The following is a 22,712-nucleotide window of genomic DNA, read 5'->3' on the forward strand; positions in this document are numbered from 1 at the left end:
CCTTGCTGAGCCAAGCCTGCCAATCACCTACTAAATGCACCCTCTCCCTGATGCAAACCCAGCAAAAACTCCTCCACTCATCTCCTGAAGCACAGTAACCTTCAGGTACATCCCCAGGTAAGTCTCTCATAGAAACATCCACACAACATGCTCACAGAAATACCACCCCCCTCCCAGGAAAGGCCCTTCCAGACATTCTTTTAGCCTGAATTAGAGGACCTGAGAATCCTGTAGTGACCTTGGCTCTTAGGAAATATGCAGAACGGGGAGTGCTTGTCTGCTAAACTGGAGAGCTGCACTAAGATCAAAGTCAGTGGAGACAGCAGGGCAGCCATCAACTGCAACCACAGCACCCTGGAAGAGGAGACCTGGTCTTATGATATACTGTACTCAGAAGGCCCTGGTGGGTACAGCTAAGGTGCCCAGTGGTGTGGGTGAGAGACAGAGGCGCCATGCAGACGGAGCTCACTGAAGAGTTTTATTTAGTGGGGGGGAGAAAGAAGAAAAGAGAAGAGGGGATGGGGGAAGGGTGCACACACTTTGTGGGAGGAAACAGGAAGAGAGGGAGAAAGGGGTGTAGTTTCCCCTTAAGAAGAAGCTTCTATGTCAGGATACAGAGTGGAGCCAAGGGGTTGGTCAGAATATTAACATTTCTCCCTTTTGAGTATTATAAAAAGAGATGAGTTATGGAAGCAAGTAAGGGAACAAGGACACTGGATTCTCAAGGCTACTTCAAGCTAGCGAGGGGTGAAGTGGGGAGGAGGGAAACCAGGAATCACGCATGGTGGGCGGTGGGAGTGTGAAGTATCTAGTTAGCTGTCATCATGGAGAGAGATCTCAGGCATCTGTACCTTGAGTGAGCTGTGTCATGAAAATCTCAGGCATCTGTTCCTTTGAATGTGCTGAGAGGGCAAGTTACTAGGAGGAAGGAAAAAAATAGATTTGTTAGCATTGGCCTCATGAGCAGGGGTAGTCATGGGAAGATTGATAACTGCCAGAAAGAATGGAACAGGGAAGTGCTCTGGTTGTACAGAAAAGGCAAAGGGTGAATGGATGAGACATGAGAGCGAACATGCCCTTTACTGGGACATCTTGGAAAACCAGGTACCAGTTGCTGGACAGGTGCGCGCCTGAGCCTGGAGAGGTGGTACAAGCAGTGACCTGAGTAATGGTATGTTCTTCAGGATGGTAGGAGTCATCACATCTGTCATTTCTCTGGAGAGGGGCATGCATCCATCTCAGTTGGTGTCCACGTTTGGGGGTTGGGATCCTTGGAGCTGGTGCCAGCTGGTGCAGGGGCTGGTGTATCTGGAGAGTCCCTTAGCCCAGGCAGGAGGAGGAAAACTGCAAGATATGCTTGAAAATGGGTGAGGTAAAAATGGGCTCTGGAGACTGCTAATTTTTGTCAGATCAGGGTTTTTTTGTTTGTTTGTTTTTGTTTGTTTTTTGTTTTTTGTTTTTTTTTTATGCAGTAGCAGAACTTTCCCCCAGGGACTTGTAGGTATCTGTAAGAGAGCTGGAATAGATTCATATCATAGCAAAAGGGTTCAAAATCCATTTAAGGACTCTTAAGAACTCTTTGTAGTCAATGTTCTATCAGTTTATCAAAGCTGCATTTATCAGTATTAAAATTTTGAACCACTGGACTTATATCTAAAACTGGTCTATCCTGTACCATGAAGCCTGTGAATGAGGCATAGCTGTCTGTAATTTTAATGGGAAACTTATTAATGAACTGTCAGTAATCTTGGGATTGGGTCTGTCCAACTGATATACCCTACTCATCAAACATTGTCAGATATGAGAAGGATAAATTTAAGAACTGAGACAGCTTTCCAGCTACCTGGGCAGCAATCCCAGGTCTCTCAGTGGTCATTGGTGGCTTGGACAGAAGCCCCAAAGGAAACATTCTTTCAGTTGATAAGCCCAGAAGATCTGAGAGATTCTTTGTGAAATAGAAATTTGGGGAGGTCATCTTACCTGTCTTGGCAGAGAGGACAACCGATTTCTGTTGTTCCTCTTTATCATGATCTGGACAGGATCTCAGCATTTTGCTGCATGGCTGGCCTTGCCATTAGCTTCCAGGTGAAGGTTCTGTGGCCATCCATCTTCTTAGGAGAAGATACAGGATGCTACCAGGAGCTGACATTTCTCTTTACCACAAAAAGCTTTTGTATTAAATGCCATATTCTCAGTTCTCTACAGGTGTTTGAAGACTGAGGGAACAAAATCTGTTAGATGTATTTATAACTTTGAGAGCATATACGTGACTTAAATCTGAATATACAGGTTTCCCAGTTAGTTATAGCTTAATGAAGTTAGCAAGGATGGGGGGAGGTGATCTTTGAGTGCAACCAGATTATAAGCCTGAATGAATTATATAGAAATAATTATTCCTTAAGGTCATACAATATCTCCCTGGTTCTGCATAAAGAAGGGCAAGTGTTTTATCTTATTGCAGAACCATTTTAATCAATAAATATCAATGGACATTAGATAGTCAATCGGTCCTCTGTGCCAGGGGGTTTCCTTTTGACCCAGAATTTCAGCCTATTCTGGACAGAGAATGTGGGTATTTTCTTCTGGAATTGCTTTGAGCTGGCATTGGGGCATTGTTGTCAGGGCCTCCCAAAAGGATGAAAGGCTTAGTCAAAGGCTAGGTAATGGGGCACTTGTCAGTGTCTGACCTGGCTATAGAGGCAGGGAACAATTATGTTTGGCTGTGGTCCATAACCACTGCTTTGATGTTTCTGCCAGCTTGCTGAAATATAGACTAGAGACAGGAGTTAAACTTTATGAATTTATTTGAAATCTTCAGGCCTGTAGTTTTGGTAATTGGAGATCAGGAGAGAGAAAAATATATAAAAGAACATAAAAGTTTTAGCTAAATTACCATTATCAATCAGTATTGAAATCCAAATCATAGAAAAACAGGTCATAGATAACCAAGAAAAATTTTAAATCCTGAGCTTATAACACAAAGTGGATCAGAATTGTATTGTTAGAATCTGAAATTTAAAATCTTAAGCATTAGTGCTGCTATCCTATCCCAACATAGAAGCATGCTGTCCCCACCCATATGGCTGCAGAGGCATGAACTCCAGGCTGCAACTGAACTTCCCTCTTCCCAGATGGCTGGAGGCTAGAGCCTGAGAGCACTGGGCACCCCACCCACGCTGCCCTTAGTAAAGGTGGCAGTGAGGTCTTATGACCCACCTGTTTTGACCTTAGCCAAGATGGCTGCTAGACCACATGGTTGCCCTTATTTAAATATAAATGCAATAGTATTAAACAAACAAAAAAGAAACAAGAAACAACCAATTTGAGATGGAGTAAGTGGGGGGTGTGAAGTGATTGGAAAGAGGAAGGAGAAGACAATTATTATGTCTTTATAGTTTAAATATTAATCATGGGATATAGAGCTAAATAGTGAATTCTCAGAAAGCAAAACAGAAATGGCTGACAATTAAAGGTGTTTAAATTACTTAGCTATTGAGGAAATGCAAATTATAAATTCTCTCTAATTTCATCTCACCCCAGTCAGAATGCCTAAGGTGAAAAAACAAAAAACAAAAAATGACACATGCTGTCATTGAGGAAAAGGAACTCCATTTCAAGTCTTGAGGGAATGCAAACTGGTACAACAAATTTAAGAATCAGTATGGGGATTACTCAAAAAGGTCACTCTAGATATGCCATATGACCCAGCAGTACCACTTCCATATATATACAAAAGGGAGTCCACATCCTCTTCTAGAGACATCTGCTCATCCATGTTCATTGTGATTATATTTACAATAGCCACTAGATTTGCATCAACTGATAAATGAATAATGAAAAGTGTTAGAGTCAAAAAGGGTAATATTATTCAGATATGGAGAAAAAATGAAACTATAGAATTCACAACTAAACAGATGGAGCTGGAACAGTTATTTTGAGAAACCCAGACCCAGGAAGATAAACATCACACATTTTCAGTCCCTGTGAAAGTTGGTATTAAATTTTCAGATATGTGTTTCAATTGCAAGACTCATAATGTTCATGAAATTAATAAAGTGCCATGGGAATGGCTATGAGTAGAGCAGAGATAGAGTATACAGATAAAAAAGGAAATATGGACCAAGTGGAATTAAACTGGGTTGGGGAGTGGAGGTGGGCAACCAGAGGGAGAAGGGAAAGAGATAAATAAAACCAAAGACCTTTTGAAAAAGACATGGAAATTGACTATACTTTAATATCACTAACATACACTCACACACAGAGAGTCACAAACACATACACAGAAAAGAAAATAGAGAGAGTAGAGAGAGAGACAGAATTAAAATGGAGTTACTCTTAAACAGAGGAACAATGCCCCTACTAGACAACATAGGATAACATATAAAAGCTCTGTGCCATGTAGAAGTTACTTCTTTTGGAGTTCTTGACAATTAGGTCCCAAAGACCACTGAAACATTACATTGTATTGCTATTGCTCTTGCCTCTTCTCAGGAACTTGATGATAAGACCCTGTTGTGGGATGTTCTGTATGTCAAATGTGTTTCTCTGATTGGTTAGTAAATAAAACACTGACTGGCCAGTAGCCAGGCAGGAAGCATAGGTGGGACAAGCAGAGAGGAAAATTCTGGGAAGTGGAAGGCTGAGGAGGGAGACACTGCCAGCCGCCGCCATGACAAGCGAGATGTAAGGTACCGGTAAGCCACGAGCCACGCAGCAACTTATAGATTAATAGAAATGGGTTAATTTAAAATAAAAGAACTAGATAACAAGAAGCCTGCCACGGCCATACAGTTTGTAAGCAATATAAGTCTCTGTGTGTTTACTTGGTTGGGTCTGAGCGGCTATGGGACTGGCAGGTAAGAGATTTGTCCTGACTGTGGGCCAGGCAGGAAAACTCTAACTACAAGACCCTACTGCTAAAGACTCCATATGCTTGAGTCATATAGCACTGTAAAATCAAAGCGGTAAAAAAGCAGATTTATCCCTCCTGACTTGCTTTCAGAGTGCTGTAAGGTGCTATGCAAGCTTCTTGAGGAGACAAGTAATCACCAGTCATGCTCAACTATAAACATTTCTACCTACAGTAATAACAGACCTAGTGCAATAGTGGTACAAATATTGTAGGGGTAAGCAACCACTACCTGACTGTATCTAAGTACCATTATCAGACTAAGAACCTAATGAAAGACAGGTCATGGGCATTAAGGAAGAATGTATTATTAGTATGCTGCTAAAAGGACATAGAACGAAAATGACAAAAGAACTTACCATCAGATCCATAGATCAATGGATCTACCATCTCTCAGTTTAGACGCTTCCAATCAAAGCCTATTGTGATTAACGTGGTTGTTCATAACTGGCAAAGTTGCAGTGACTGGGGACTGCTCAGGCTTTAATCGACATAGAGAGCTCAATCCCCTCCTATGTCTCAGGGATCATTGTGCAAGATGTGGCAGGAAGAGCATAAAATTCAGAGGTGAGCTGTTTCCCTGGGACAGAAACCAGAGAGACATTCATCCAAGCTGCCTTCAGCTTCACACTGGGGAACTTTCAGTAGAGTTATTTCCTGGGTGAGCTTTTCAGCCTGCCATTGCAAACTGTTTATACTAGAGTCAAAGTGTAATAAAAAGTGACAGTTTTATAGATGGAAGGTCTTAGGTTTGAAGCATAGTTAGTATATACTTCCATTTTGTCACATAAAAAAGGTTGAAGGCATGTTTTCAACTTGGACAGTAAGTTCTGATTTGTAAGTTTCATAAAAGCTATATAAAACTAGAAAAACAAAAAATCACTTTCTAATAATATTTTGAATTAAACATTTTCCCATATTGCCTTAGAAGAGAACTAAGATGGAAATTTTTATTATGGATTGGGAAGTCAGCATAGAAACTTTAATGTTCTAGACAGTCTTCAGAGCCCATTGAACTTTTATTAAATATTTGGGAAAACCCACAGGTCCTTCTTAATGTCTTCACAAATCTCTAGGAATCAGGGAGCTCATGTTTCAGGGTCAATGGTTCATGTACTGAGACCTCAATAACCACACAGAGACTAAAGACACATTATCCATGCTCAGTGTCCTAATGCAAACACTGTTAAGAGAATCAGAGGTAGAGAGAGCTGTTCATTAATCCTCAAATTACTATAGGTACAATTAGGAGAAAAAGTTGATGCTACAAAAATTATGTCATCCTTTTGTTTTTGTTTTTTGAGATAGGGTTTCTTTGTGTAGCCCTAGCTGTCCTGGACTCATTCTGTAGACCAGGTTGGCCTTGAACTCAGAGATTTGTCTGCTTCTGGAGTGCTGGGATTAAAGGAATGTCTCACCTTTTAAAAACATTTTGGGATTCGTTCTTTATTCCCATGCTCATATTTTTACCTTCCTTCTTTTCCTTCTTCCAGTGTTGGCAACAGAACCAGGGACTTTGTACATGCTACAAAGGGCTGTACCTGTGAACAATGTTTGCATTCCAGATGTATTACTAAGACATTCTTCTGCATCTTGAATTGGGAGAAGATTGGATTCTTCACAATCTCAATGGTTAGGACAAAGATAAAAGAGAATTTTCAAGAAAATTCATCAGCATGGGAGAAAATTATACCTCTCCAGGGAAAACATCAGGGCATGGTGTAAGAAATAGATGAGAAGAGAGCATGTGGGTCAGGAAAGAAGTCACTGGCATCTATATGTGCAAATAAGAAGTGCTGGAAAAAGAGAAACCCAGGAGGAATTTAGGAAATGCTTCTTGGTGGCATATTTTCTAATTATCTCATTCCCAACTGTAACAATAAACACTTAGTTGTTGAATAGTTTGTTTCCTAAAGAACTTGGGGAATTTCTGTGGGAGGGGAGTCGGTGACAATGGCTTATGGAATGCACTATAAGATAGAAAAGCTAAGCAGGGTGTCTGTCCATTGGCAGTCAACCAGATAAGTGCTATCCACTGCGTAAGGAAGTCATAGGTGGCAGAATTCCATTTCCCCAGCATAAATGAATCACTGCTAACATCCTATATCAATTACCTAAGAAACAAAACAAACCAGATTACAATTAAGGGCTTCAACAAGTTTAACAAATCTCTTATAGGCCTGTTGGCTCTCTGTTGGACTGTCCTGAGGGGATATGACTTACATCCTATCTAGTATTTACACTTGAATGTCCTTTGATATAGTATTCTATAATTTCTTAAAATGTCCTCTCAATTTGTAGACTTCACTGCGTTATGCATGTGCTCATAATCATCCAGATGTGGTTATGCTGTTAATTAAAAGCAACTGCAACATTAATGTCCAGGATAATGACCGCTAAACACTCTTCAATAAGGTAGCTATTTGCCAGCAGTTTGGGTATGAGATTGATTAGCTCTTTCTAAATGAAAAAAGATAAGGACAGCAGTCATCAATCGTAATCAACTGTTAAAGAATGAATTCAAAGTTGTTTGTGCCATGTTTTGGCCCATGCCTTTAATCCCAGAACTCAGGAGTTAAAAATGCAGGCATATCTCTGTGAGTTCAAGTTGGGCTACATAGTGAGATCCTGTATCAGAAAGTTGTTTGTAAATATCAAATGTATGATATAGGGTCTCAAAATTAAAGGATTTAGAACACTTGCTAAATGTTTTTCACATGAATAGTAAGATAATGATCACTTTTAAGCATATGTCACAGTGAAAGAATATCTTCCAAAAAGTGAAGAGAGAAATGAAAAGAATGTTAGGTTTAACAGAGATTAAGATTTTCATAGTGAATTACTCTAGCTGTTCCTACCTACCCTAAATAAAATAAATAAAAGTAAAAATTTTAGTACTCTAAAAAGAATTAAGAAAATTAAGTATAAATACAGTTATTTTGTTTTAAAATGTGTTTCTTAATATTTTGGAAAGTCAGAATTAAAGTATTTCAAAGCAATTCCAACTATGAAAATATATTGTCAAAAATGTTGCTTATTGAGAGCAGCTCCTGTTGTGGCTTGGAAGCAGCAAGTTTGAGCCCCCTTCCCATTTGCCTCTGTCCCCCTCTGTGGGTCCTTGGGGCTTTTTATATTATCTCCTGCGACTCATTGTCTCATCACACTCTCTGCCTCTAGGATGTTGGTGACTGAGAAGGACCTGGTGAAAGATGAGCCAAGATTCAGCAGAACATGTTCTTTCACTGGTACAATGAGCACCTCATGTGTGAACAAATGCATCCGGAACCTGCAGACAGACCTGATTGACAAGTTATGGCTCATTGAGCTGCTCAAGGTGCTCAGTCAGAAGCACAGGCACCACAAGTCCCACCAGCAGCCCACCTTCCAACAGATGAAGCTGGAGAATGTGTTGGTGGTGATGGAGTTTCGGGGCCATGAAAGCATCAAGTTTGTGGATGGGCTTGCTGTGGACTTTGATCCTTCTCTACTCCATTTCCATGTATTCTACCTGTGTCACAAAACCACCAGAGACCACCAAGGAGCTGGTTTCTGATGCAAGCACACAAGGATCATTTTATTGTCAAGTTCAAACCTGGGCCACCACCCAGCTGATGGAGGGAAATGTAACAGCAGCAGCAGGCCCAGGGGTAGGAGAGTTTTTAAAGGGAAAAATCACAAGCTGGGAATTACATGCTTTGGTGTCTTGAGATTGGGTAAAAGGGATACAGGACAAGGAGATTTTTTGAAACTATTGTCTAGGCTTTTGGCATGAAACCACATTTGAAACTATTGGGTTAGATTTTTGGCGCAGAATCACAACCTGCTGACAGGATTATCTGGATATCTTCAAGGGCCATAAACTACTGACAGGATGTCTGCAGGAGCATCTGGATCTTGTTAAACTTTACTGCCCTGTTTCTTAATTAGTTGCTTCTAGGGTATCTGTTTGAATTGTGGGGGCACATTCCTGAGATTCTTCCTGGAACTGAGTACAGCCCCTAGTCACCAGGTGGTCTAAGATGGTAGCCCTTCCCTAAGAAGGAATCTGTAAAGTCAAGTATAGGCCTTCATATTACCTTCACATTCCCCCCTTCATAAGTACCCATGACAAGACACAATAATGAGTACTTCCTGTCCAGAGGTTCAAGGGTATCGGAACCTAAGAACAATTAGCTAACAGAGTTTTCTAGGGCAGCGACATCTGTATCTAGTCATTCTTAAGGCCCTGTAGTTCTGATTTCCAGTACAACCAGGTTATGATCTTAGATAATACCTCTTTGGTTCTGCAAAAAGAAGGTCAAGTGTCTTATCTTATTGTAAAACCATTTCAGTTAATAAATTTATCTATTGACGACTCTGAACCTATTTTCCTGGTATGTCAATGGGCATTATAATTGGCCATCTTGCTCCTATGCCAGGAAGTTTCCTCTTGACCCAGCATTTCAGCCTACTCTGGGTAGGGAACATGGGATGACGTATTCTCTTCTGGAACTGCTTCTAGCTGACATTGGGGCGCCATTGTCAGGACCCCCAAAAGGCTGAAAGGCTAGTCAAAGGCTGGGCAATGGGGCATCTGTCAGAAGCATGTGGCTATCTGACCCAGCTGTAGAGACAGGGAACAATCACATTGGCTGGGCTGGTCCATGTCAGCTTTTAGCACATCCAGAGCAGTGTAGTCAGCAGTTGAAGCTTGGAAGTGTCTGCCAGCCAAGTGGAAACCTGTTGAGACAAACTTAAACTACAAACTGCAGTTAAAATTTATGAACTGATTTGGAATTTTTAGGCCCATATTCTTAGTAATTGGGAAGAGCAGGAGTCCCAAGACCAGGAGAGAGGAAAAAAAAATGAATGACATTCTTAGGAAAAGACAAGTGGGGAAAATTTAAGCTATACTCATCTGGGGTCCTTTCAACCTCTGTAAAGTAGATCCAAGTTATGACTCTTTTAATTCTCTGAGGCCTATATGACTTATCTTACAAAATGACATAGAAATTTTAAATACATTAGTATTACCAATCTGTACTGACATCCACATCATAGACAAAGCAGATGCAAAACAGCAGGAGTGGACTCATACCTTTGAGTCCCAACAAGAACTACAGATTTTCGTTAAGAGTATGTGCATTTTCCTTCTGTCCAGAAAGCCAGGTAAAAATTAGACAGAGATCTTTGGCCTGGTGAGAGGCACTTTTAAGTTTATATTTAGATATATTTAGATGACAACTAAAATAATTCTAAAATGTTGAACTTGTGACTGAACAGTAAGTATTCATTGCTCTACCAGCTTATCAGAACTCTATTAAATGTTAATCTCTGAACTGTTATATCACAGGAGGAGCAATCTGAAGCATTTCTCATTACAACTTGTATTTATATCTTAAATCATTTTCTGAGATTCTCAAAGCTTATAAGCTTTCATATCCTCAGACATTTTAGACCCATATTTACACCTTTATGATTTATTTAAACTTTTATATCTTAGAACATTTTCTTAAAAATGATCTAACGAGCTGGCTATAGATCTGGTTGTTTGATGCTGCAAGTTGACCAAGTTATAGCTAGCCTACTGTCAGTACTATCAGAGATCCAAGAAGGATAAATTATATCTGAGTGCAGGGCAAGCAGCTTCCAATTCTATAAATGACAGAGACTAGTCCATACCCATGTCTCTATAGTGTTGGAGGCCCAAGTATCAGAACAACATCAATCTTCTTTGGCCATCAGGCCCATAAGGCAGAGTTTTTCCTGTGGAAGAGGGACACACATGGGAAGACTGATCTTAATTTATCTAGTCAAAACAGTGCAATCAATTCTCCAAAGTCCTGTTGCTTGTCCATAGTCAGGGCCCAATACTGGTGGCAGGCATTGCATTGGGGGCATCTTTGCCTTGTGGTCAGTGTTGCCATAATCCAGGCAGAGGCATTGTGGTGCCTCGTACATAATCTTCTTTGAAGACCTTGGGTCAGCTAGGATCTGGATGTCTGTCTGACATAATAAGCTTTTAGATCAACATTTTAAATGCCATATTCTGCATATCTCTGAAGTATGAAGTCTTTCCAGGTATATCTGAATAGACAAACTTTGTTTCTAGTTACTTGTTTTAAGCTCAACCCTGAAAACATATGTAAGGGACTGAGTAAAGATTATCCCTGTAATTAATTACATCAGTACTTAGCATGACTATAATTAAAGAACTTGATTATTTATAAGATGACTATTTACTTGTGTTCTCTAACGGTCTACAATAAGTAGCCTTAAAAACAATGATTTTAGATTGAAGCTCTTCTAGTATCAAATACAGGTTCAGTAAAGAAACCAAAACAAAATGTCAATCTTAAACATTTATATGACTCAGTTTACCCAAGTAGCTTAAACTTAAAAAATTTACCAAAGACAAGGAGGCTAGACATACATTCTTAAGTCTGACTAGACCTTGAATAAGGAGAAACATAATCCAAGTCACTGGTTCTCAACTTTCTCAATGCTGTTTCATAACTGTGGTTTTGCCATTGTTGAATCTCAATGCAAACATCTGACATACAGGTCATTCTAGGCTAACCCTGTAAAAAAGTTTTTCATCCCCTAAAGGGTGGAGACTCATGAAGCCAGAAGCTGTTCCAAGCCCTTTGCCTAGGTCATTGTCTTGCTGTATGACAAGAAATGTACATCTTGGGCTGGAGAGATGGCTCAGAGGTTAAGAGCACTGACTGTTCTTCCAGAGGTCCTGAGTTCAATTCCCAGCAACCACATGGTGGCTCACAACCATCTGTAATGAGATCTAGTGCCCTCTTCTGGCCTGCAGTCATGATGCTGTATACATAATAAATAATAAATCTTTTTTTTAAAAAAAAAAAAGAAAGAAAGAAATGTACATCTCAATTCCTGGTGACTATCACCTGGGTGGCTCCTAAATTACAAAGTTTAGCTGCCAGAGCAAGGTATATTCTTGTGTATAAAAGCACTGAGGTGCAGCTTTAATATTTATCAAACACCTTAGTTATTAAACACATGTAGCCATCTATTTAAAATCTCTAGAAGCTTGCTGCTGAACAGTTGGCAAAGACATAAGGACTTAGGTATAAATCTCTAAGTTAGCTTTTGTAAACCTGAATACATCTCTCTAACCTTAGTAAAAGATGGTTGCCAGCCATGTGGCTGCCTACATCATGAGGAGTTCATCAGTCAAGATGGAGGAAAACCACATGTTTGCTGTGTAAAACATGTTTTTCTAGACAATAATTATTGGCACACATATGCACAGTTGGATCCAAGTTACATACACATACATACAATTAAAACTAGCTTACATTTGCAAATAGAGTTAAATCTAAGTCACATACCTGTCGCTATACACACACATATATATCTCCATTTTTAACATAAACAGTTTGCAGTAAAGAATCATCAGCTAATTTTAAAATGAAATCCAACCAAAATTAACTTTCAAATTCAGTATTTGTACATATAAGAAACCACAACCAACATAGTTCACTTCCCCTCTGACCTTCTACAACCTTCTATGTACCCTCAGTCCATTCCTTTGATTCCTCAGACATTTACTTCAAATTTCTCTTTTCCTTTCCTTCTCTTATTTTTTAGTCTCCTGCTTTCTCTCTTATTTTTTAAATATAGAAACTCTTACTAAGGTCTTTCTTGTGATTCCCCTCAGCAGTCTAGGATATATCATAAAGCTACACTATTTTAAACAAGAACAGAAATACATGCCTATACCATAAGAAGAATAACTCTAAATTTGCATCAACAGTGTACGAACCTGAAGAACTTATTGGATCTGAATGATCAAGACAGGCCAGGCTACAGCATTATAACATAGCCTCCGTAGCTTAGCAACCATAGGCAGTAACATTCTGTTCCACCCTTGGAGCCAAACCTTGGTCAGGTTTAGCAGGCAGCCCCAGGGCATGTCTTGGACGTCCCACCCATCAGCATGGGAAATGGAGAACAGCATGGGGACAAAAGATCACCACCAACCCCAGATTCTCTAGTGCACAAGATCGGCAGACTAGAAGGGACCCCGTGCCCTGGTCACAGCCCCAGAGGGGCAGCTCTCCATTAGGCCTGAGTCCGACAGCACACCTAGGTGAGGCATGCTCCAAGCTACATGAGACCTCACCTGCTCCATGCTGCTCCACCCTGCGGTTCCCCGTGTGGCAGCCCAGCCACAAACCTGCCATGTCCAGGCCTCAATGCTCACACCCTACCCTAGCTCCCAGCTGACTGGTGGCACCCTAGGTCCCCACGGTAGCCCCTGGGCTGCCCTGGCCGTGCCACAACAGTGAGCTTCCTGGCCCACTGCTGTCAGCCCTCCTACCCAGAGAGCAAGCCCAGTCCAACCAAAGGGACCCTGCATCCCTTCCGCTGGCCATCTGACCCCAAAGGCTGTTCATGCACAGCTTCTATCAGGAGTCACAATGCACACACAAGTTCAGGCATAAAACACAAATACCTGTGGCCACATTTCTCACACATTTACACATTCATATAGGCAGGACATTCCAACAGAAAGGCAAACAATTTTCCCAGGGAAACAGTATCAGCTGACCAGAAACAGATGTTGGGGTCTCTGCCCCACTACAGATCTGAGGGCCTCTGTTCTCAATTAAACAGATGTGGTGATATCTGTCCCACTACCAGGGTCTGGAATGTCTTTTAGGCCCTTGTGATCATGGTCCTTGGGCACACCCACCCCTTAACCATTCCTGATCAGTCACAGATTTCACCGACTTAGGCATGCAACAGAAATAAAACTGAACACAGACAGACAGGACAGACAGACACTTAGAGACACATTTACCAGCTGGTCAGGGACCCTCCACTCTGGAGTCTGTGGGGTCCTGGGGTTTCCCGGCCAATGCATCAAATGTTGTACCCATGTTGCAAAACCCCCAGAGACCACCAAGGAGCCAGTTTCTGATGCAAGCACACAAGGGTCTTTTTATTGTCAAGTTTAAACCATGGCTGCCACCCAGCTGATAGGCAGAAGTGCAGTGGCAGCACCAGGCCTTAGGTTAGGAGAGTTTTCAGGGAAAAACCACAAGCTGGGAATTACATGCCTTGGTGCCTTGAGATTGGGTAAAAAGGGTAAGGGGCAAGGTATCTAGGTTTTCATATTGCCTTCACACATGTGTGTATGGAAAGATGAAGGGGATCATGATGCTAAGAAGCAGACACCAAAGCAGAGGCTGCTAGGATGGATTCAGAACAAGATCCATACTTGCCCATCACCAATTTCAACCAGAACTGGCAAGATGGTCAATCCCTAGGAGCCCTGGTAGACAGTTGTGCTCCAGGTCTGTGCCCAGACTGGGAATCCTGAGGCCCACAAAGCCAGTGAATAACGCCTATGAAGTCATGCAGCAGACTGATGACTGGCTGAGCATCACACAGGTCATTACTCATGAGGAGATTTTCACCTAAAAATAGAGGAGCACTCCATGACAACATGTCTCAGTTCCCCAAAGACACACTCAAGCTAGGTGCTCCTCTTAAATCCAAACTCAATCCAATGAAATCCAGGGCCTGTGAGAGAGAACCAAACCCACTGGAAACATGGTAAGACAGCCAGACAAGTTCACTATAGATATCATCAGCTCTGAGCAAGGAGATATGATGGTGTTTGCTGAGGACCCAGAAGGAAACAAACAAGAGGCACATGTGACCCTGACACTGACAAGAACAAGGCATACTCTGTGGAGTATGTGCCCCAGGTCACCAGGCTTCACAAAGTCATATCCTCTTTGCAGGACAGCACATCTTTAAGAGCCCATTTGAAGTGAATGTTGACAAAGCCCAAGGAGATGCCAGCAAGGTCACTGCAAAAGGCCCAGGGTTAGAAACTAGAGGGAACACTGCCAATAAGCCCACCTGCTTTGACAGCTACACAGCTGGAACTGGCATGAGTGACAATGACATTGAGGTGGAGGATCCCTAGGGCAAGAACACTGTGGAGCTGCTAGTGGAAGACAGAGGAAACCAGTGAAACCCATCCCCCATGTGGTCGAGGTCTCCTTTGCTCAAGATGCCATTCCTGGGAGTCCCTTTGGCATGTAAGTTGGGGAAACCTGCAATCCAAATGCCTCCTGGGCCAGTGGCTGAGGCCTGCAGCCCAAAGGACTCCAAATCTGGGAAACTGCAAACTTTAAGTTGGACACCAAAACTGCTGGAGTCGGGGAGCTTGGTGTAACTGTGAATGGCCCTAAGGGTCTGGAAGGACTTTCTGGATGGGATCTACTCATTTAGTACTACCCCAGGACACCAAGGAAATACAGTATTTCAGTTACTTGGGTTGGGAGGGTGTTTCATTCTAAAGAGCTCCTTTGAAGTTCAAGGTGGCCCTGAAGCAGGCATACAGAAATCTGTGCATGGGTCCCTGGTCTCCATGGTGGCATTTTTGGTCAGTTAGAAGACTTTGTGGTGGAGTCCACTGGTTCTGAGGTTGGGACTCTGGGTTTCACAATTGAAGGCTGTTCCCAAGCGAAAATAGAATATGATTATCAGAATATTAGATCATTGGATGTCAAATATTGGCCCTAGGAGCCTGGAGAATATGCTGTTCACGTCAGATGTGATGATGAAGACATAAAGAACAGCCCAATACATGACTTTCATCCACCTTGCTACCAGAGACTACAACCCAGATCTAGTCCAAGTATATGGGCTGGGTTTAGAGAAATCTGGTTGCATTGTCAACAACCCAGCTGAGTTCATTATGAATCCTAAGGATGCTGGAAAAGCTCCCTTGTAGATACTGGGTCAAGACAGAGAAGGCCAGCTCATTGACATCCAGATGAAGAGTCACATGGATGGCACATATGCCTGCTCATATACCCCAGTTAATTCCATCAAGCACACCACAGCTAGGGTCTAGACAAGTGTAACTATTCCACCCAGTCCCTACAGGGTCAACATCTGGCAAGGTGGCCATTCACAGAAGGTCAAAGTGTTTGGACTGGGTGTGGAAAGAAGTAGTCTGAAGGCAAATGAGCCTACTCACTTCACAGTGGATTGTACAGAGGCCAGGGAAGCTGATGTCAGTGTTGGCATTAAGTGTGATGCCCAAGTGTTAAGTGAGGATGAGGAAGATGTGGATTTTGACATTATTTACAATGTCAGTTGTTGTACCTGTTTCTCGAAACCCCCAGAGACCACCAAGGAGCCGGTTTTCAATGCAAGCACATAAGGGTCCTTTTATTCAGATTCAACCTGGGCCACTGCAAGGCAAATGGAAGGAAATGTGGCAATGGCCACGAGCCCAGGTGTAGAGGGGTTTTATAGGGAAAAAACACAAGCCAGGAATTGGCAACTTGGGATTGGGTAGAGGGGGCAAGGTGATTTTTCGAAACTATTGGTCTAGACTTTTGGCGGGGAACCACAACCCATTGAACAGGATTATCTGGACTGCTCAGCAGGATTATCTAGATATTTCCAAGGGCCATAAACCATAGGATCCTGTTCGTTTGAGTTATTATGGCATATTCCTGAGCCTGTAAAGTTAAGTCTAGGCCTTCACATCAGTGACACATTTACACTTAAATATCTGATTCCTGTTGCTGGGTGATACACTATCAAGATTCTCTTTGTATCTCAGAAAATCTTTGCCAGCCCTTTCAGAGTCAAGTCCCACAATGCCAACAAATGAAGACAGAAGGCCTGGGTGTTTGTAAAGCAAGTGTGGAAAATGGGAAGCCAACCCACTGCACAGTTTACACCAAGGGAGCCAGAAAAGCCCCACTCAATGTACAGTTCAGCAACTTCCTTCCTGATGATGCAGTGAAGGACTTGGATATCATCAATAATTACAACTACTCACATGCTGTTAAAGACACCCCAACTGAGCAGGGCAAGATGCAGGGTCTAGTGACACACAGTGGTGATCCCATTCCTAAGTCCTTTCACTGTGGGCGTTGCTGCTCCAATAGATCTGAGCAAGATAAAAATCCACATTTGGCTTCCTCTGTTCTGCCTAATTATAAATCACTCCCCACAACCCACTGAGAACGTAAATAAAAACTGGTGGGGTTTGCTACAATCAGAGCTCTCAGTGAAATGATTCACTGGAAACAAAAGGGTTAACTTGAAAACTGCTGGTACTGGGGAGCTTGGAGCTAGGACAGCTCTTCATTTAAATAACAAAATAAGCTTCCCTGATAAGCTGACAGCCGTGGCTGTGTTGGCCCAGACAGTTAAGCTGGTTTGGAAACTCAAGAGAAGATTCCCCAGCTCTCACTCCCAGCACGGTAAACTTATTTCTCCAGCTGTTTTCTCCTATTTCTTCTCTCTCTGTGTCTGTCTCTGTGTCTGTGTCTGTCTCTCTCCCTCTCTCTCTCCCCACTTTGTCTTTTTGGGTTAACTGTTACTATGAAGCTTCTGTTTGTTTACAAAAATCATGGCCCTGTCCAGCAACTTCCGGTTAACTCATTCAAACCAAGTCACTGGGGAGGGGACACTTTCCCTTTGAGTTGGAAAATTCTGAAGGTCTTTCGGTTTGATTGGAGATGTCCCAGAACTGAAAAACCTTGCTGCATAGACACTTACTCTCTTTGCATCTCCGCCTTTTTCTTCCAACTCTGACTGCCTGTCTGCATCTCCAACACTCCCCTCCGCCCCCCTCAGGTCCCAGGTGGCTGGCTGGCCTAAACAGACACCCTGCTGCTGCCTGCCTCTTCAGTTACACTCTCCAGTTCTCATCAGCTCCAAAAATCTTTCCTCTTAACAATTTAAAAATAAACTTTTCCCCCTCTTCACTCACGAAATAGCTATTTTTGTTTCTTTACTGATTCATGATTAAGAGCCTTTGTTTCCATACTAAAGGAATTTCAACTCAAGCTTATTATTTTTAAGGCTAAATCTAACAGGATGAAACATAAAGTTCTAAATTTATAGAGACAACTAACTTATAAGTTGTTAAAAATAGGTTCACTAAAATTGTAAACTATTAAGAATAACTAAACAATACAACTTAATGATTAATCATTTAGCTACTAACTTATAAACTGTTAAGAATAAGTTTACTTAAATTACAAACTATTAAAAATAACTAAAAATACAACTTAATGACTAGTCATCTACCCAGTAACTTAAATTATAAACTGTTAAGGATGTTTTTCTTAAATTATAAGCTAATTAAATAATATAATTTGTTGCTTGATCATATTAGAAATGATCATAATCTCTATTATATTCAAAACCGTATCTATAAATATTCTAAATATTAATATGATCAATTCCTTACTTAGTCCCCTAAAATTTAAATTTAAATTTAAAAATGTTTAAGCTTCTCTCTATAGATAAAACTATGCCATGCCTTAATTGCTGCCGGGGTTCTATTTTAATTATGTATACTTTGGAATCAATCGCCTTCCTTTGTCTTATAAAAAGGCAGAGTCTATTCTTCAAGTTACTTCTTTACAGAAAAATTTCAGACTAAATTTAACAGCCAAAGTGAAGGGGTGCAGCCGGCATTCGGGGCTGGCCACGGCTGTTGCAGCAACCAAGGTTTGGTCGGCACTGAATACCGCGGGTATATGGCATATAGATTCAGTACAGACCATAAATAATAATGATGAACATATCTAAACTTTTTATCTCTTTAAGAAGGTTCTTTTAAGCTTCAGGAGATCAAAATACACCAATGCTCACAGGTCAAGACAGACATGAGGAAAGTACTACCCCATCTCAGGAGGGGCCCTACATTGTTTCCATCAAATATACTGATGATGAGATCCTTCAAAGTCCCTTTAAGGTCAAGGTCATTCCCATGTAGGATGCTGGCAAAGTGATTGCCTCTGGGCCAGGCCTCAGTTCCTATGGGGTGCCTGACAGCTTACCTGTGGAGTTTGCAATTGATGCCAGAGATGCTCGTGAAGGCTTACTGGCTGTCCAGATCACAGACCAAGAGGGAAAGCCTCAGAGAGCCACTACCCACAACAATAAAAACGCCACATATGCCATTACCTATATCTCTGATAAGACCAGACACTATGTAATTGGGGTTGGCTATAGTGGAGACAACATTCTCCTGCCTTATCTGGTCCATGCAGACAGGTGGATCCAGCAAGTGCCTGGCCACAGGTCCTGAGATTGCCCCTACTGTGAAAACTGGAGAGAAAATGGGCTTCATACTGGATGCCAAGACTGCTGGGAAGGGGAAAGTGGCCTGCATGATTCTGAATGTCACAGAGGCTGAGGCTGATGTCATCAAAAGTGAAGATGGCACCTATGACATTTTCTACACTGCTGCCAAGCCAGGCACCTATGGGATCCACGTGCTCTTTTGTGGTGTTGATATTCCCAACAGCCTCTTCACAGTCATGGCCACTGATAGAGAAGTCATAGCCATGGAGCAGGCCCAAGTAAATGCATGTCCTTTAGGTACTAGGTGACTGAAGAGGCCTATGTTCCAGTCAGTGAATGCCCTAGGCTTTAAGCCCTTTGACTTGGTGATTTCATTTGCTGTCAGGAAAGGAGAAATCACAGGAGAGGTGTATATGTCTCTGGGAAGAAAGCTACACCTGAGATCATGGACAACAGAGATAGCACGGTCACTGTTAGATATGCCCACACTGAAGTCAGGCTTCACAAGATGCACATCAAATACATGGGCAGCCACATCCCTGAAAGCCCTCTCCTGTTCTGTGTGAACTACACAACAGTGGGAGCCTTTCTGCATATGGTCCAGGCCTTGTGTATGGAGTAGTCAACAAAAATGCCTCATTTACCATTGTCACAGAAGATGCAGGAGAAGGTGGTCTGGATTTTGCTACTGAAGGACTGACCCTCAAAAGCAGACATCAGTTGCATTGACAACAAAGATGGGACATGTACAGTGACCTACATGGCCACCCTGCCTGGTGACTACAGCATCCTGCTCAAGTATAATGACAAGCACATCCCTGGCAGCCCCTTCACTGTCAAGATCACAGATGACAGCAGACACTACGCACAAGTGAAGCTAGGATCAGCTGCCAACTTCCTTCTGGACATCAGTGAGACTGACCGCAACACATGACAGCCAGGATCAAGCCCCATCTAGACATGATGAGCCCTGTCTGCTGAAGAGGCTGCCGAACAGCCACATTGGCATTTCTTTCATCCTCTGAGAGGTGAGTGAATCTCTAGTCAGCATCAAGAATGGCAACCATGTGGCCAGTGCCCCATATCCATTATGGTGATCCAGTTTTAAACTGACCATTTGTGCTGCACCAAAGTCTATGGCTGAAGCCTGTCAGAAGGCCAGATTTTTGAGATATCTTACATCGTTGTGGAGACAAGATATGCAGGTTATGGTGGCATGTCCTTGGTAGTAGAAGGACCCAGCAATGTGGACATCCACATAGACTACATGGAGTACATTGCCTGCAAGGTATCCTACCTCCCCACTGTGCCTGGGGTCTATATCATCTCCACCAAATTAGCTGATGAGCATGTTGCCTAGAAGTCCATTCACTGTGAAGATCATGGGTAAGGGAAGAGTCAGGGTACATCAGTTAGACCAGCCAGGCTCTATCTGTGACCTGAACCTGAAGATCCTGGAAGTCAACAGCAGTGACATATCTGCCCATGTCCCCAGCCCCTCTGGCCATGTTGTCCAAGGTGGAGATTGTATCTGTGGGGAAGAACTCTCACTGTGTCCAATTTGTGTCAGGAGATGGGCATTCACACAATCAGTGTACAATACCACAGACAGCATGTAACAGGAAACCCCTTCCAGTTCCCATGATGCCCCTTGGTGAAAGAAGTGCTCACAAGGTCCAGGCAGGAGGCCCTGGCCTGGAGAGGAGAGAAGCAGGCATCCAGCTGAGTTCAACATGACTTGGAAGGCAGGGTCTGGAGGCCTCTCCATTGCAGTTAAGGGCCTAGAAAGGCAGAGATTACATTTGTTGACCATAAAAATGTGTAATGTGGTATTTCTTATATTGCCCAAGAGCCTGGTAACAACGAGGTGTCATGAAGTTTAACCATGAGCACATCCCTGATAGACCCTACCTGATGCTCATCATCGCATCCAGATGACACTCACTGCCTCACTGTTGTAAGCCATTGGGAATGAGGATTAAAAGTTAACCAGCCAGCATCCTTTTCTATAAGACTGAATGGTGCAGAAGGCAAGCTTGATGCAAAGGTGCATAACCCCTCAGGAGCAGTGGAGGGATGCCATGTGTCTGAACTAGAGCCAGATAATCAATGTTGAGTTCAGTGGGAGCCATACGGGTTGGTATCCCTTTCAAAGTGCATGTTGTGGGGCCTGGCCAAGCAGGGAATCATGTTCCAGTGTCAGCCTAAGGTTCTGGGCTTGAGGAGAGTCCCACAGGTATCCAATGAAAACCACTCAAGCAGGCCCAGGGACATTATCTGTTGCCACTGAAGGACCACCAAGGTCAAAATGGATCACCAGCAAAACCCAAAAGTGTACAAAGTCATGTACACTCCTGTGACCCCTAGAAACCACCTGATTGGTGTCAAATATGGTAGGCCCAACCACATTGTGTGTAGTTCATTCAATGCCAAATTGACAGGCCAGTGTCTTGTCAGCCCAGGCTCAGTCAACAAGACTTCATTCGTCTTGGTGGAGCCAGTGACCAGGTCCTCAACAGAAACCAACTATAGCATCATCCCCAAGTCATTATCAGACTTGCCAGGGAGGTAACTCCAAGAGGGCAGGACTCTCAATGGTCTTCATGGACCAGAAGTGTTCTTTCCTGGTGGACTGCAGCAAAGCCAGATCCAACATGCTGTGAGTCAAGTTATAATCTAAGCCTTAGATCATCAGATTTAAGACTTATGGTGCAACATGGGCAGTGATATTTCAAGACAGATGTTCTGGAGTATGGTCCTCCAAACAAAACAGCTACCATGATCAGATTATCTGTGCCCACTTGCAAGAGACCAACAGGAGAATGTGGTGGTATTTTACTTGTACTGAAATGTGATTTTAATTGTATGTTAATAAATAAAGTTGTCTGGGGGTCAGAGCTATTAGAGTCATAGCAAGTGCATGGCAGCGGTGGCGCATGCCTTTAAGGACCTGGAGGGCGGTACATTCAGGCAGTGACGAGGCAGTCACATGTTTGGGTTTACAACCAATGAGAAGGTAGAACAGGAAGACTTTAAAGACAGACACACAGGAAGTAGGTCCTTTTCGGAGAGCTCTCTTGGCTGGAGAGGATCCCTGAATCAGGAAGGGTGAGGCTCTTAGCTCTGACCTCTTGGCTTTCTTCTCTGAATTGGCTCTGTGTTTCTTATTTTATAAGACTGTTAGTTACATCTACATTTGGCGCCCAACGTGACAAGAATCCATTAAAAACCGCTTAACTTGGCTTGGCGGCAGGTCCGGTCTCCCGCCAGGGCGGCCGGCAGGTCTGGTCGGCCGGCCGGCAGGTCTGGTCTCCCGCCAGGGCGGCCGGCAGGTCTGGTCTCCCGCCAGGGCGGCCAACAGGTCCCATTTTCCGCCAGGGCGGCTGGCTCCCTAGCCTGGGCCCAGGTCGGCTTGGCCTCAGGCCGGACTAACTTTGAGCTACTTGCTTAAAGCCGGTGCTACAGACAATTCAGGCCTGCCCTGCCGAACAGGGCCCCTGCCTGTAAAGCCAACACACGTGGTTGGAGCTTAAGGTAGCCAGAGCCAAGGCTTGACTAGGCTCAAGCGGGAACACGTGGCTGGATTCAAGTTCTTAGGCAGAACTTGTGGCTACGGTTCTTGCGCTTGCTCTCTCTCTCTCTCTCTCTCTCTCTCTGGATTCACACCTCGGACACTAGGAGGCTGTTTTGAAATTCCCTTGGATTGGTA

The 22,712-nt window shown here is 42.9% G+C and overlaps 1 pseudogene; it reads left to right on the forward strand.

Annotated features, from left to right (window-relative positions):
• The first annotated feature begins 255 nt into the window (after nt 1–255).
• Nucleotides 256–22,313, forward strand: LOC128105938 (filamin-B-like; annotated as a pseudogene).
• The last annotated feature ends 399 nt before the right edge of the window (nt 22,314–22,712 follow it).

This window comes from Peromyscus californicus, unplaced genomic scaffold (genome assembly GCF_007827085.1).
Source record: "Peromyscus californicus insignis strain IS unplaced genomic scaffold, ASM782708v3 Scaffold_9__1_contigs__length_137607984, whole genome shotgun sequence".
NCBI lineage: Eukaryota > Metazoa > Chordata > Mammalia > Rodentia > Cricetidae > Peromyscus > Peromyscus californicus.